The sequence below is a fragment of the Felis catus genome, chromosome B4 (assembly GCF_018350175.1).
Source record: "Felis catus isolate Fca126 chromosome B4, F.catus_Fca126_mat1.0, whole genome shotgun sequence".
NCBI lineage: Eukaryota > Metazoa > Chordata > Mammalia > Carnivora > Felidae > Felis > Felis catus.
In genome coordinates, this window is record NC_058374.1 from 120,961,970 (window position 1) to 120,978,888 (window position 16,919).

General features: G+C 38.1%; 1 protein-coding gene and 1 long non-coding RNA gene across 3 annotated transcripts in view; one reads left to right on the top strand and one right to left on the bottom strand.

Annotated features, from left to right (window-relative positions):
- The window catches only part of LOC109501742, a 35,827-nt gene extending 34,298 nt beyond the window's left edge, over window positions 1-1,529 (bottom strand). Inside the window, exon 1 of the long non-coding RNA XR_002160001.3 lies at window positions 1,315-1,529. This is a non-coding gene — a long non-coding RNA (uncharacterized LOC109501742). The remainder of the gene's footprint in view (window positions 1-1,314) is intronic.
- The window catches only part of NR1H4 (nuclear receptor subfamily 1 group H member 4), a 73,482-nt gene that overhangs the window by 604 nt on the left and 55,959 nt on the right, over window positions 1-16,919 (top strand). The window lies entirely within an intron of this gene.

Consider the following 16,919-nt stretch of genomic DNA (forward strand, 5'->3'; position numbering starts at 1 on the left):
TACCTTATTGACAAATTATTTAGGGATATCTTTTAAACATTGTGGTCACCCAGGAGAATCACCAGAGACCGTGAATTTCAGAAATGTTTTCTGTTCTGATTCCATAGACAATTTGACCTGTATATTCTGCTCTATTTTGGTGATTTATCAGATCTTGCTGTGAGTCTGGGAATATTGCTAATATCAAATGACTTGGGACCTAGGGACAGGACAATATTTAAGCCATTCTTAATTAAAATAAAAGTTTTTCCTAGGAGAAGAGTAGGTTTAAAAGCTTTCTCTTTTGATTTCGGTTGTAAACCTGCTTTCCATTTATCATACTAATATCAGATGGAAATACTAAAAAAAGATGGAAAATGTTAGGAAGAGCTTCGATATTAAAAGTGTCCAAGGTTTGAATCTACAGACAAGGCATCTCCTTGTCTGCTTACTGCCACAGTGAGTTAAGCAACTGAAAGGTGAGCCTGGATCATTTCTTTCAACTGAGTTTTTATTTAGAAGGGGGGAGGGGATACACATGACTCACTTTGGATTCTTTCTCTGGGAAACTCACCTGAGTTTTAAAGAAATTTGATGTGTCACTGGCACTGCCTCAGAAGGACTTCGGCAGTATTAACAAGAGAAGTAGAGAAAGATGTTGAGGGAACTATCACTGTGATTTTATGAAATGGTAGACACTTTCATCTTTGAGTCACTGCTCCCCTTGCCCCACTCCAAATTATGGACCTATGCCATTTGCACCGTGGACTTTTCTGTTTTGCTGAGAATGTTGCAATGTGGCTGACGCAACTTGAAGGTAGCTGATAAGTACCAGCCAGGGACAACACACTCTTGTCCTGAGACCCTTCCTCACTATTTGGAGCAGTGTTTTTCTCTAGGCTCCTCTGCCCTCTCACCATAGTTGGAGAGGTGAAGTAATGTAATCTGGTCTTCCCACACCTCTACACCTCCCAAATCTGGTCAGATTGTAACGGAACACCCTATAGTTGTGAGGCCCTGAGTACTTTGTAAGGAAAGGAAAAGAAACGTGTGTGTGTGTTCATGAGTCTGTAATGGAACTGGCTTTGAGCGTCTACTAACAGGTCACAGGCTTTACTAAAACTGCCTGTTCCCATCTCACAATAAGCCTACTTGAATTTTGTCTTATATTCATTTTTCAGATGAGCAAACAGAGGCTCAAAGAGGACAACTCATTTTTTTAAAGTAAACTCTACCCCCAGTGTGGGGCTAGAACTCACAACCTTGAGTTCAAGAATCACGTTTCTACCAACTGAAACTAGCCAGGCGCCTCATGAAAGAAGACAAATAACTTACCCACGATGACATGGTTAGGAAGTAGCAGGTCCCGAACATGGAGTCTTTCTGACTCCAAAGTCCTTTCCTTGCCACCCTGACATTGTTGGAGGCTGGGAAAACTTGAAATCTGGAATTATGGGAGAGGAGGAGGATCTGCTTGAAAGCAATTCAGCTGACAGAGGTGATGCGTTAGCCATAGCACAATTGTGAAGATTCCCAAAGCCTCGTAGGGTGTTTTCTAGTGACCACACCATGAGTAGGGGAAGTGGAAAGTTTCAGCACTATTTGCTTTAACCCAGAGGTCAGTCTGGGAATGCTGGTTGGAGATTTCAGTTAAGAGTATCTTAATTAAAGACTCCGTGAACCCACCATGGTGCTGTGATTAGGGATGTCCAAGAGGAGCTCAGCACTGCTATTGGTTCATAGAGTCTGCAGGTTATGAAAGCCTGGAGAATACACATCACCATGTGATAGATTTTAAAAGGCTCACATTGTCCTCAGGTGAATGAATAAAGGAAAACATGAAGGCATGTGTTCTTTTCTTGATAGGAAGAGTTTCCCCTTCATTTCACTAATAGTCTCATTTTCCTCTTACATCCTAGCAACATAGATTATGAAGGGGCCAAAAGAAATAGGACCAATTTTCTTTTTCCCAGTTATTTCCTATTGTGGTGTTATTTCCTGCCAGTGGAGATGTGGCCACATACTATACGAGTATTTTTAGTTACCTAGTTGCATGGGAAGGCAAACGTTGTCTCTACATAAAAATACCAACCCATCTTTGTCTTCTCTCTCCCTACGCTATCATTCTCTAATCCCTGTGCCCTCCACAGGCAGTTAGTTTCTCCCTCACTTTGCCCCTTTCCAATTTTTGTAATAAAGGAGTGTCTTCTATTCTTATCCTCTCTCTTTTTGTAAATTTGTGTCAATACAGTGCTAATAATATAATGCAACTTGATTGCAAAGTGAAATAATGCATAGAAAGAGTAACATATTTTTTCTTTGTTAGGTCCAAGTATTACAACAGAGTTCTGGTGACTAAAAATTAATATGTATGAATGCAATATAGATTTTGATTAATTTTTATTTTTCAAGATAAAATTCTAATAAACTTTGAGATTTTACTTCCCACTCTAAACAGAATCAATGTTGCAATGAACATCCTTGTGCACGTGTGCAAAGGTTTATCCAGGAGCCATATTTAAGTATTAGAATTGCATTTTATTTTAATATGCAGTGCTCAAGGGCCCTCCAAAAAGACTAAAACCTATGCCCTCACTAGCAGTCTGTGAAAATACATATTATCAAAATATTTTGATAATCTGATAGGTGGAAACACTGTCTAGTTACATTAATTTGCATTTTTCTAATTAATTAATTTCAGATGTTTTATATGTTTATTGGATTTTTGTTTTCCTGTTGGTGAATTTTCCTCTTTATATCCTTTGCCAATTTCTTTCTTGGATTGTTTATCCTTTCTGTTTTTATTTATAGGAGTTATTTATGTATGGTTTGGACTAATTTTTGGCTGCTATTTATGCTGTAAACATTTTCTCCCAGTTTGTTTCCTAAATTTAACTCTGTTTATGGTGTCTTGATTTCTTTCTTTTTTCTTTTAACATAGTCAAATTTATTCTTTTCCTACTTATTTATTATTTAATAGATTCTTCTTAATCCCTACATTCATAAAGGTCATGAATGTGTTTTCCTATATTTTCTCTCAATAATTTTATAATTTTAATGTTTTTAATCCACCCGAGGCTTATTTGTAAGCATGATACAAGGTACAAAGCTTTAATTTTTTTTCCCTCAAAGGAATTGTCAATTTTCTGGACACTATGTCTTGAAGAGGTAGGTCATTCTTCCCCCACTGATGCCAGCTGAATCCACTAGCATTGTTGCAATGCTGCACACAGCATGCTATTTCCCTTCCTATAGCCATCCCCACTGCATGCCTTCTTCCTAGTCAAGTGCCCACTCAGGATTAAATTCAAGAGGCAGCCCTCCACCCTCAGAAATATTTCCTAGTCACATGCTTCACACCCACCAGTGATTCCCATTTAGAATGAATCCAAACTGCTTACCACAGTCAACAAGGCCGTATGAAAGCTGTCTTCTCTCAGACCTCACCTCCTGTTCTCTCCCTTTGCTCACTCATTTCATTGGGCTTTTGCTGTCCTCCAGTATCCTGAGCCTGGCTCTCAGAACTTGCTGACCACTCTGCCTTGGAGCTTTGCTGCTTATCCTCCACTTCTCAGCTTAAATTTCCACTCTTCAGAGAGCTCTTCCTGGTTCCCACTGTCCAAAACAGGGTCCGATGGCATTGTGCTATCACTTGTCCCCTTTATTTTCTTATTATCATTAGTAGAAATCTCACTTTTTGTTTATTTTCAAACTATCCATCTCTTGCACTAGAATGTACTGATTTTTTTTTCTTTCTCATCTTTCACTCTAGTTCCAAGATCTAAATCAAAGTCTGATACATAGTGGAGAATTAATGAATGTTGAATAAATGAATGTCCTTGTTTATGTTCCTGAAGGGACTTATGCTTACCTCTGTCATAGCAGCCCCCACACTATTTTAATTGGGTTTCCTTGACTGATGTTTATACTAAGCTTCCTGAAGGATCATGATTTTTCTTTCTTTCTTTCTTTTTTTTTTTGTCTTTATATCTGATGCTTGACACAGGGTTGATAAATGTATATTGGCTGAATAAATAAGTGAGTAAATGAATTCACTTGGCATTGACATTGGAACTTGACATTGAGATACCATTTTTAAAGAGTAAATATATTACTTTATTTATTTAAAAAATTTTTTTAACATTTAGTTTTGAGAGACAGAAAGAGAGCACAAGCAGGGGAGGGGCAGAGAGAGAGGAAGACACAGAATCCGAAACAGGCTCCAGACTCTGAGCTGTCAGCACTGAGTCTGATGTGGGGCTCAAACCCACGAGCTGTGAGATCATGACCTGAGCCAAAATTGGATACTCAGCCGACTGAGCCACCCAGGTGCCCCAAGAGTAAATATATTACTTTAAAGGAAATACTCACTTTCTTTAGATACCAGTGAGACAAAAGCCAGCATGCCATATTGTTCATTTGGGGGATTATAATCAGTTATCTAATACTGTGTAACAAGCTGCCCCAAAACTTAATGGCTGAAAAAGATAATGATTTATTATTTATTGTAATTCTATGGGTTGGATAGGTGATTCTTCTGCTGGTTTTTCCTGGGCTCAATCATGCAACTGATTTCAACTGGAAGATAAACTAGGTCTTACTCCCATGACTGAAGTCTCTGATATTGGCTGTTGATTGGGATGCTTGGAATGACCAAGTCTCTTTCTCCTGGAGTATTTTATTCCTGGCCTCTTTATAGCATGGTGGCCTCAGCCCATCATTCCAAGAGGGTGAAAACAGAAGTCACAGGTCTCTTGAGGCTTAGCCTCAGAAGTCAAACAATTCTATTGGTCAAAGAAATTTGTAATAATAACAGCTCATTAAAGGGGTGATGAAATAGACTTGATGGAATAGACTTCATTCAATAATGGGAAAAAATGCAAAATCAGCTTTTGGTTCAAGATAGCATTGGTCTCACTAGAGCAATTTGCATAACACTTTATGGATTTATTATGAGCCTTTTTAGGACTCACTCTGTGCCTGAAAACCTACATCCATAATTTTTTGAGACAGACTTCTTTCTACTTTGGACATGTCAAGCGATTGTGGAACAATGCTATGAGATAACGGGATTATGCCCGTTTACCTAGAATGCCTTTTCACCTAGATGTGAATATCTATTAGGCACCTCCTTAAATTTTTTGAACTCTTAGCAAGGATCTTACAGCCACACCCATGATTTGATATTTACCCTTTGTCTATTTATTACTTGAGAATCTTCTGCCATATGGAGAGACCAAAAATGCAAAACAGTCTTACTTTTCAACTTAGCATGTCTTGAACGCATCATTTTACTTTAAATTCTACTTGAAAATGAACAGTGCCTTCATTAATTCATCTCTTTCTTTATGGACCTTATCATGCATAGCTAAAAACACCAACTGACACATTCATTATACTCCTTAGAAATCTCCTCAATCAGGTCCACAAGTTTATTAGAAAACTCTCCATCTCCCAAGTTACCACAGGTGACAGTGTTGCCAATTTTTTCATGACTATAAAAAGTGATCCATCCCCTTTGCAGTTTCTTATAGTAATTTTCTCACTGTTCTTCAAATTTCCAAAGCAGTCTCCTTACTGCCCTTCTAGGCTCTGCCCAACCCTTAATCCCAAAGCCAAGGCCACACGTTTTAGCCCTTTTTGTGTTGTTGTTTTTACATCCTCCCTCTTACAGGTACTGCTTCTATATCTGTTATTTTTTTCTTTGTTAACAGCTACCCAAAAGCATACTGACTTAAAAGAATAATGATTCATTAATTCTCATATTTCTATGAGTAGGTTCTCTGCCATTTTTGCAGGGACTTACTCATGTGGCTTATTCAGATACAAGATCAACTGGAAGGGAAGGTCCAAGACGGCCTTGTAAATATGCCTATAGTTTTGATGTGGCTGTCAGCTGGGACAATTAGGATATCTGGACTTCTCTGTCCTAAAGGTTTTGTATGTGAGGGCATCTATACATAGTGTGCCACTCTCAGGGCAACATTCCTAGATGAGGAAAAGAAGCTCAAAGTTCTCTTAAGGTCTCACTCAGATGTCTCATAGCATTGTGTTCACCATTCTACTTGTCAAGAAAGGTACCAGATCAGCTCATGTTCGAGGGCTGGAGAATAGACTTCATCTGTTGAGGGGTAGTGGCAAACTAGCATTGCAAAATGGAGTGTAGAATGGAAGAATGTATAGTGTCTACTTTCACAAATAACAAATAATTTACATAAGTAATAAACATAAAATTTTAGGAGATCTAATGAACTATTTGGGAAAAAAGATGATAGGTCAGTAATAGAGAAAGCATAAATAATTTCTTGACCATTCTGACTATAGAAGATTATGGAGGAAAAGAGACAGCTTTCTTGACTATGAAGAGTAAACATTAAGAAGACACAAAACTATTTCTGATAATTCTGAGGGAAGAGAAATTAACAAAAGGAGATTTGGGAGGATTATTAAAACTATTTTATGGGATGGTCAATTCACATTTAAAATAGTTCAGAGATTTCCAACAAGAATGGATACAGTTCACTAATGAGGGCTTCATTGGGAGAAAGCAGCCTTAGTTGTCAGGTTTTGTATGTGATTAAAAAAAAAATCCTTCTTCAGTTTCTATGTGTGTTGTTGTTGTACATTTCTATTCACTAATGGTCCTGTGGCCCAAACAAGATGGACTCTAATGGTGGTTATCTACTAAGGTGTATTATTCATTTTTTCATATGTGTGTGCAGTTAATTTGTCCACCCTCTAATTCATTCAATCAGTAAGTATTTATTTTGTATCTAATACATACCTGGCAGTCTGCTAGGCACTGGAGATCCAATGTGAGTTCTCCTGGAGCTGATGGTCCAGTGGGGGAGATAGACAACTACTCACCACAGACACAAAGACAGAGTTACAACTGTGACAAGAAGAGGTACCGAGTGGTATCAAAGACTCCTGAAGGTTAGTGCTAGCGAAGGTAGTTGAGAAGCCAGGCTGGAGCTTGAGCAAGACCAGCAGGGAGCAGGTACAGAATGGAAGGAGTACTCACTGTCAAGTTCCTGGCTCTCAGGGCCTCAACTTTTATAGTCAGCTGGAAATAAAGCTCAGCCACTTGTTTATTTCTTTAAACATTTTTTCATTTTTTGAAAGACTGAGCGCTAGTGGGGGAGGGGCAAAGAGAGAGAGGGAGACAGATTCCTAAGCAGGCTCCAGACTCTGAGCTCTCAGCACAGAACCCAAAGTGGGAATCGAACCCACACACCATGAGATCATGACCTGATCTGAAGTCAGACCCTTAAATGACTGAGCCACCCGGGAGCGCCCCAAACTCAGCCACTCTGTAGGCACCATTGTGTAACCTCCAGAGCACAGAAACTCAAAGGGCTGTCGAGGTCTGGTTGGCTTAAGTACTTTTGTTTCACAATGCCTCAAGGAAATATACCTTTAAGTGGGTACTTTAGAAATACAAAAGAAGAAACCATATAATGGGCAAGGCCTGTATAGGCTTACTTCATTAATATGTGCATATGAACACATTGACTGCCTTAGGCAGAAGTGACCTTGCAGAACTGCCAATTCACCCTTACTAGGGGCTGGTAAGTGGTTAGTGACAGTCTTGGTGGGAGAGTACACGAGAGAGCATGAATTTAGAGTTAGATGTGGGTTTATGTCCCCATTCTGCTTTTTACTAGCAGTGTGAGCTTGAAAAGTTTGCTTAATCTCTTTGAACCTCAGTTTTCTCATCTATAAAGTGTGTATGTTAATATTTGTTTGGCTCATTATAGATTAAATGAGATAACATAGCATGGATGATGCTACCACATACTAAGTACTCATAGTATGGTAGATATTATTTTAATCCATATCTCCCCAAATATGTACTAGTTACTCTGATAGTAATAAATATGGTCTGGTTCCTATAGGGCATCGTTCTCAGAATAATGTAGTCACAATGGCCGTACTGACTTGCAGTCATCCTGCCTGACCTGTGGTTGGTACTGGCCACAGATTGTCCTATAAATCTCTGTGGACTTTGAGAAAGATCTATTTACCTTAAATTAAATTTGTATTTTTGCCCTGAAAAGAATGACTTAAGTTTGAGTGCTTCTGGGAAAACCAAGTTCCTGGAAAGATAAATCTCTCTCTATTTTTTAAGGAGCTCCGTTAGAGCTCCTTTCTCTTAAGAACATTCTTCCAGACTTTGGGCTAAATCCAGGGCTTCCCCTGGGCATGAAATAATGATAGCTAGAAACAGTTTACTTTTTCCCTGCTATTTAAGAATGATTTACATTTTTAACAAAAGGTATACTTTGTCATCAACAACTGGGTTCATCTGAGAAAAATATCACCAAGGACTGTCCCCTTGGGTGTGTAGAATTCATAGGGAACCAACATATATAAATGGTTTTTATCTTCATCTTCTGAAAACTGAGATTCTTCTAAATCACAGTCAAAGCTATTTAATTGGAACAGGGTCTTTCCAAGATCTCTATTTGCACATGGTTTATGCTGCATCAGAAAAGCTCTACATACCATGAACTTCCTGTCACACGCAGTATCTAAACAAGGAAAAATTGATAACTAGAAAGTGGGAGTCCAAGTTACCAGTCACTATGTGTCTTATCACATTAAAAACAAACAGTGCATACCATTTCTGAAACTATTCCTGGGTCCTTAAGTTGAGACTTAGGTTGCAACACCATACAAATAAACATAAAGTAAAATAAACATTTTATCCCTGCTCCCACAAATACTCAAGGCTTAAACTTTGAATCATTAGGCTTCATTCTGTCCTCGCCCCTCCTTTATATCTGCTCTATTCAAGTCTCTTTCTTTCCATCCATCAAGCCACCACTGTGCTAAGCATAAAGTCATCTCACTTCAGCAGCAAATTTCCTCCTTTTACTGCTTACCCTGCCCATGCCACCTTCTCATTAGAGTACTCTTGAACATAGATCTCATTGTGTTGCTCAGCATTTCCACTAGCTCCACACTGACACAGAGTCCCCAAACATTTTACAGAAAGGAATACTTTCTCCTCAGAGCCTTAAGAATGATAGAATCCTGTATGAACTTGTGTAACTTCATAGATGAGGAAGCTTTTCACATACATAGTTTCATTCAGTCTTTTTTCATTATGAAATATTTCCCATATGCAAAAAATTGAGTAATATCATCAGCCTCCTTGTATTTACCCTCCAGCTTAAGGAGAGTATTATAGATGCTGTGGAAATTCCCTTATGTACCCACCCAGTCTTTCTGTGCCACTGTTCTGAATGTGGATTCAACACTTCCATACGTGTCTCTAGAGGTTACAGCAGGGATCACAAGTCTTTTCTATAAAGGCCAGATAGTGAATATTTTAGGCTTTGCAGACCATATGGACTGTGTCAAAACTACTTAACTCTGCTATTGTTGCATGAAGACAGCCACAGACATATGTAAACAAAAGGGCAAATTTGATCTTTGGCAGGCTGCATTTGGCTCATGAATCCTAGTTTACTGACCCCTGCATTAGAGTATCAATGGTAATATAGAGCATTGTTTGCGTATCTTTAAACTTACATGCATTTATCAAACTGTATTTTTCTGTAACCTGATTCTTTTGCTCAAGATGTTTTAAGTTTGATCCATATGAATACATATGGATAGTCCTAGTTCATTCGCTTTAAGTGTTGTATAGCATTTAGGAATATACTTACTGCATTATACATGTACTATTTATTGTCCATTGTCTTGTTGATGGACATATATGCTGTTTCCAGTTTTTTACTATTGGAAACAATGCAGTGAACATTTGTGTACATGTCACCTATACATATATGTAAACACTTATGAAGGGTTACCTTTTAGTCTCTACAGCAGCACTATAATTTAGACTTTTAAGTTTCCATTCACCTGAAGCTCAGAGTGTAGTATGGGGAGGGGAGTGTTAAGTGTATAGTCCCAGGTCATACATGAAGCTAGGGAAGGTCAGCATAGTTCTCCATCCTAATCTCATGTCTCATCCCTATTCTCTGTTAGACCACAGCTGTTGCTTCTGTGTATGTGTAGCACTACCAGGTGTGATAGGAGGACACAAAAGAAATATAAGTTGTGACTCCAGCCTTCTTCGAATTTACAATCCTGTGCTACAAAGGGGAAGATGACAGATGTATCTAACTCATTAATTACCACATGAGGAGGAGAAAGATAAATGACAGAGGAGTGTCCATGGAGAAATTGGGGCATACATGGAAAAAAAATCTACAAAACTGAGAGCTATAAGAGCACATTTGAGTAAATAGAGACATGCTTGCCCATGAAAAGCAAATTGCATATTATAAAGAGGTAAATCCTCCTACCTAAATATATAGGTTTGGTACCATCTCAAACTCCTAAAGAAACTTTTTAGAAAAAGAATGTGACACAAGATATGATTACTACAGAGAATAAAAAGATGAGAGTATCTTAGGAAATACTGAAAAAGAATGAACCTTAATAGGGAAGGATGATATTGGTACAAGATAGAACTGTGAGATCAATGGGAAACTAAATTTAGAGTCAATAAAAGGAGCATAGATCAGTGGGAAAAAGTATTTAAGAAACAATTCTGAGAAAACTCACCTTGTACCATAAACTTAAAAATAAAAAGCAATAAAAGTAAGCTTAAAAAATCTGATATATTTAACCACATACAATGGAAAAACTTTTCAGGTGAAGATAATTAAAAGCAAATAAAAATGTTTGTAGTAAATATTCCAGATATTCCAGAATAGGAATACATTCAACATGCAAAGAACTCTTATAAGTCAACAAAAAAGATGAACACTTCCATAGAAAAATGACAAAGAACATAAACAGAAAATGGAAAGAAACTATCACATATAGACAATAAAGATGTAAAAGGGCGCCTGGGTGGCTCAGTCTGTTAAGCATCCAACTCTTGATTTCATCTCATGTCATGATCTCACAGTTTGTGGGATCAAGTCCTGTGTTGGGTTCTGTACTGAAAGCATGGAGACTCCTTGGGATTCTGTCTCCCTCTCTCTCTGCCTCTCCCAAGCTCATGGGCACATGCTCTCTCTCTCTCTCTCTCTCTCTCTCTCTCTCTCTCTCTCTCTCTCAAAACAAAGAAGTAAAAAGAAAAAAAGATGTAAAGTTTTTTTTTTCAACTTTACTAATAATCAAAGAAATGCAATTTAGTGCAGTGAGATAGGATTTGTCACCTATCAGGTTAGAGAAGATTGTTGAAGGAAGGTGTGCTGAGAAAGGCAGGCACTCTTACTGAATGCTGCTGGGAGTGTAGATTAAAAAAGATTATAGAATGCAATTTGGCATTTTCAAATGCTTTTTTGTATTGTCTGAATTTTCTGCAATGGCTCTTTTATTTTAAAAATACTTTCATTTAAAAATAAATGTTAACTTTTCAGGAAAACAGAAAGGGAAGCCTGTGTGCAAATTCAGACATCTTTCTTTCTTTGCTCTGATTCTAAGTTCAGTCCTTTGTGTATTAACACACACATGAATTTATCTGAATAGAAATAATGGCTTTCTGTGATCTGAATTTTTATTACTAACTCCAGAGAATTTTTAGGTTCTCTGTCTATAGTTTCTTAAAGTTCAGTATTTAAACAGAACCTTTAACCGTATTTCTAAGCAGGTGTTCTTTTAATGCATGTGCTTAGTCATTGCTGGCTGTGTGGCTGGTGCCTGACAGTGGTGACTTCTTTTCTCATCTGCATGCTCATTCATCCACAACAGACTTTCTCTACCTGTGCTCTTTGGCTCCAAGGAGAAAGATCCATGCTATTTGTAGAGAAAGCCTAATGGGCAAGGTATAGTTTTGATGAAATGGACACTGATAATAATTAGTAATAAACTCAATCCAGAATATTTATTATTTAAACATTAAAAATCTTAAGCTCACTAGACTTTTTATTTATTTTTTATTTTTTTTTCAACGTTTATTTATTTTTGGGACAGAGAGAGACAGAGCATGAACGGGGGAGGGGCAGAGAGAGAGGAAGACACAGAATCGGAAACAGGCTCCAGGCTCTGAGCCATCAGCCCAGAGCCTGACGCGGGGCTCGAACTCACGGACCGCGAGATCGTGACCTGGCCGAAGTCGGACGCTTAACCGACTGCGCCACCCAGGCGCCCCACACTAGACTTTTTAAATTCATATTTATGTGCATGTTTTAGTTACAGAAAAGTATGATATGATAATCAATTATAGACATCCAGTCATTAAAATGTGCTACACTAGAGTAAGATTCTGCAGTGTAGTGGAATGAAATGTGAACTCAGAGAGGAACAGGAATGATAAAAAATTTTTTCCAGATGTTAACACTTTTTAGGATAAGGGAGTGTTTCTTTGAAGGATAAGGGAGGATATTAAGTTGCTGTGGTATTTAAGAGTAGATTTAAGAGTAATTGAATAGGGTTGAGAATACTGTAATAACACATAAAATGTCAATTTTTATAATATGTCAGAAGTTAACTTTTTTGCAACTTTTAAATGAAAAACTATGGATATAAACCAAAAAATGTGTTGATGGAGTATATTGTTTTTCAACCATTTTATATGGGATAAATGAACAAAAACTATTCCGAGGCCACTAGTGTAAAGAATACTCATTGCTTATTCTCAACCTACAAATATGACTCCTTATATGGAAGGGAGGATTTGAGGGGAAAAAAAGACTGCAGAGCTAAGGTGTGGGGTCTCCTGGGACTTAGGCTTTCCATTGCAATTCTTCCCCTAACAAGAGGGTGGAAAATATTACAGAAAGGAGGACATAGAAGTAACCCTAATGAAAGAAATAATATATGTGGAAACAATTGTCAAATGCTTGGGACATGGTAGATGCTCATTACGTGACAAACCAGGTAAGGCTAAAGTCGCCAATCCCAGTAAGGAGCTGCTAAGAAGACCGTACTATTATGAGATGTATATAAGTGAGTTTATACCCCCAAGGCAATCATTATGTTTATTCATAGTTTGCCTATATTTACTTAATTAAAAAGATTTCTTCTTTTGTTATTTAAGGCAGGGATTAACAAACTTCTGCACAGGGCTAGGTAATACATGTTTTTAGCTTTGTGGGCCATACAGTATCTGTTGCAACTACCCAACTTCTTTTCTGGGGGAAAGAAGCCATAGATATTCCATAAACAAATGGATGTGACTATGTGCCACTTACACTTTATGAACAGTTATGTTTGAGTTTCATATAAGTTTTATGTCTTATGAAATATCCTTCTTTTGATTTTTTTCAACCATCCAAAAGTATAGTACCATTGTTAGCTGGCAGGCTGTATAAAAACAGATGGCAGACCAGTGTTAGCTTGTGAGCAATAGTTTGCCAAACCCTGATTTAAGGCACTGTTTAAGGGCCCTTTATGCTAAGAGTGGGTGTAATATTGGAAGGATACACAAGAAACTGGCCATTGTAGTTGAATTTTGGTAACGGAAATGGGTAACAGAGCTAGAAGGAAGACTAATTTTTCAGTGTACTGTTTGAATTGCTTACCACATGCTTGCATTACCATTTCAAAAATTAAAGAGTGTCCTTTTCTTTAAGTCCCTTGAGGAATCATAAACCCAACAAATCTGGTTTGAGCAGACTCTGCCAACTGTTTCCAGATTCTAGAGGGCTCTCTTGTTAGCTACTCAGGGGCACCCATATTGTGGATCTCCAGCCAGGGGTAATAACTCAAGTGCTACAGAATTTGGGGAATTGGACTTTCATTTGGGTGAGAGATTGACAAATTATGTCCTTTGTGCTAATAGGAGAACCTCTTCCTTATCTTGTACAATTTCTCCAGGAAGAGCGTGCCAAATGGCAGGGAATTTGGCGGAATGAAGCGGGAGAAGCAATTAATACAGATCATTTAATTGAGCCAACATTTCTTGAGGGCCTATTATGTGCCAGGCACTTGAACTAAAGATACCAAGTTTGTATGAACATACAGAGTAAAATATAAGAAGGAAAATACAAGAATCCAAAATAAAGATGAGTATACCTGGAAAATATTACAGAGCTATCATGTGGTATGAGGGAGCTTGATGAACATGACTGAAGGCTGAAAAAGACAAATATGAGAAAAACATAGCACAGAGGGAAATGTAAGGGAAGAGTCAAAGAACTAAAATCTCCCCCCCTTTTTTTTAAAGACCAGAGGAAAAGGGTCTTATGTTATTACAGAGTATACATTTGGATTGGAAATTAGGAGAAATTCCTAACTCTATATTGTGGGTTCCTGAAGACTATTATTATGGGAAGGAAACTGTGGAATTTCCTATTCCAGAGGAGGAACTCTATCTAGAAGAATAGTTGCTTGAATTTTGGGGAGGCTTTTCAATCCATTTATTATACAATATGCAGGCACATATACATAATGATCATACATAATTTATATATTAATATATACACAGTGAATATATACCTAAACAATTCATACACACATATTAAAAGTTGAATTTTCCTAGTCCACAACTGGCTTCTTAGTATGAATGAGGTCTTATAAATAGTGACAACTCATCTTTTACTGGTTTATTACTCAGGACCTTCAGCTTTCTATCAGAGTCCAAGTATTTCAGAAGTGCCTTAGGGTCTCCTCATGTTTGTTCATGATCAGGTTTGTTCTGGCTGTCTCTGCCATTACCTCTTGTGTCCATGAGTAAGAGTAGTGCCCAACCAGCAGTCACAGTTCCTCTCCTTCTCCATGGGTTATGGAGATACCTAGGGTGCTGCTGCTATTTCACAATTGCCCCAGAAAGGCCCTGGTCCTCTTGGGGTCAAAGTTCCACTGTGATATGTGCCAGAGTTGCGTGAGGGTGAGTAGTCTCTCCTACTTGTTGCATTCTGTTGGAAGGATCTACCTCTACTTTATACTTCAATGCTTCTAGATTTCATTTTTATTTATAGCCTTCCCTCTCACCTTAGGGTGGCAGGAAGGCCTTTTGAATCCAGTATGGTTTGGCCAAACCGTGCTACATTGAGAATTACACATTTCTGAAATGACTAAGGTTTGCTTTAGGATGAAGGTTCCTGGCTCCCTCTGACTTTAGAATGGGGTTTTTTCCCCCAACAGGTCCCTTAGTTTTCTGGAGAGTAGATTCTGGTAGGGCCATGCCATTGGTTCCTAGGGAACCAATGCCTGGGTCCCAGATGGACCCAGATTTGTCTGCATTCCCACAATGGGCTTTGTATCCTGTAGCAGGAGGTTCTCTCTCTTTCTTGCCTCTACAGCCACCCCCTCTATAAAAATTGCCCTTGAAACCACTTCTTCATCAGCTACTTCCCTATCTTGCCACCTTTTCATGCTCCAACCTCTCTATTAGAGCATACTGATCTTAGGCTTTATCACCATCTTTCATGACAATCTGTAATTGTCTGTGTATATGTGTGATTTTTTTAAGTTTATTTATTTATCTTGAGAGAGAGAGAGCAAGCGTATATGAGAGAGTGGAGGAGAGGCAGACAGAGAGAGACAGAAAATACCAAGCAGGCTTTGCATTGTCAGTGCAGAGCCAGATGCAGGGCCCAAACTCAGTAACTGTAAGATCATGACCTGAGCCAAAGTTGGATACCTAACCAACTGAGCCACGTAGGTGCCCCGATGTGTGATTATTTTTAATCTTTTTATTAAGCTTGATGTCATAGATCGTGGATACTTTTTTTTCCTTTTACCATTTTAGCGCCAAAGATCCAGCCCAGAGCTTAATGCAGAATAAATCCTCAATAAATGTTTTTTGCAAGCATGAATAAATAAATGAATGCATCAGCATAGTCTGGTAGACTACCTTAACAGAAGCCTAGTGTATCTGAAACTCACTTCTGCTTGAACTGGAACATTCTGCTGAGTGAAAGAGAAAGAAATAGAGACATAAATAGTAGGGACATTATAATGAAATAAATTTGTCCAACAGAAACTCTATATGCTCTTCCTGAATAACAAATGTAAATATTTATTTGTAAACAAAATGATTTCTTAGTAGAGACATCATAAAAAGGTCTAAAAAATCATCCTTAGAAAACAGCCTAGGAAAAGAAATTCTGATTGTATAACTTCATTACTTGACCTTTCAAGTTATCTCTTCAGGAAAGTAGGAAACATAGTGGAAGGGAGGAAGGAAGGAAGGAAGGAAGGTAGGAAGGAAGGAAGGCCTAAGGATATAACTAAAAGTGGACATTGCTTCCCTTGGGTTCTTGAATTCATTCTGGACATTACTCAGTACGAAACTTCAGACACTTTGGTGAGATTTACCATTATTTTTCCTTTTACCATAACTTTTTTTCTATCCCATGTAAATATAAGACCATGATAGACCCTGAGAGTGAAAATGAAAGCCCCTGAAATTTTCTCTAAAAAGCAAAAATTAAGATCCTGTGAGAACATTTTGTGAATTTTTGATTTGCTGCTATAGTGCCTACTAAGGAAAATTCCAGAAGGAAATGGTCTTAAATCACTTTTGTGTCTGGAAATACCTGTTCAACTTAGGAATAAGGTTTAAGAGATTAAGTCATTAATTTATCCCATTTTTTTTTTAATTTTTTTTTCAACGTTTATTTATTTTTGGGACAGAGAGAGACAGAGCATGAACAGGGGAGGGGCAGAGAGAGAGGGAGACACAGAATCGGAAACAGGCTCCAGGCTCTGAGCCATCAGCCCAGAGCCTGACGCGGGGCTCGAACTCACCGACCGCGAGATCGTGACCTGGCTGAAGTCGGACGCTTAACCGACTGCGCCACCCAGGCGCCCAATTTATCCCATTTTTAATCAAAGCCTTTCTATTTGTTTCTGTTTTTTTTTTCTACTTGTAAAAGAAATAAAGACACAACCAAAATGTCATCAAATCTTGTACAAATTTCTCAAGTGCTGAAATTTAAATGAAAACATATGGTGTTTTCCCAGATCCATTACAGAGTGTCTCTTTTGAAAGCACATATCCTGGGCATTTGTAAGTTCAAATGAGG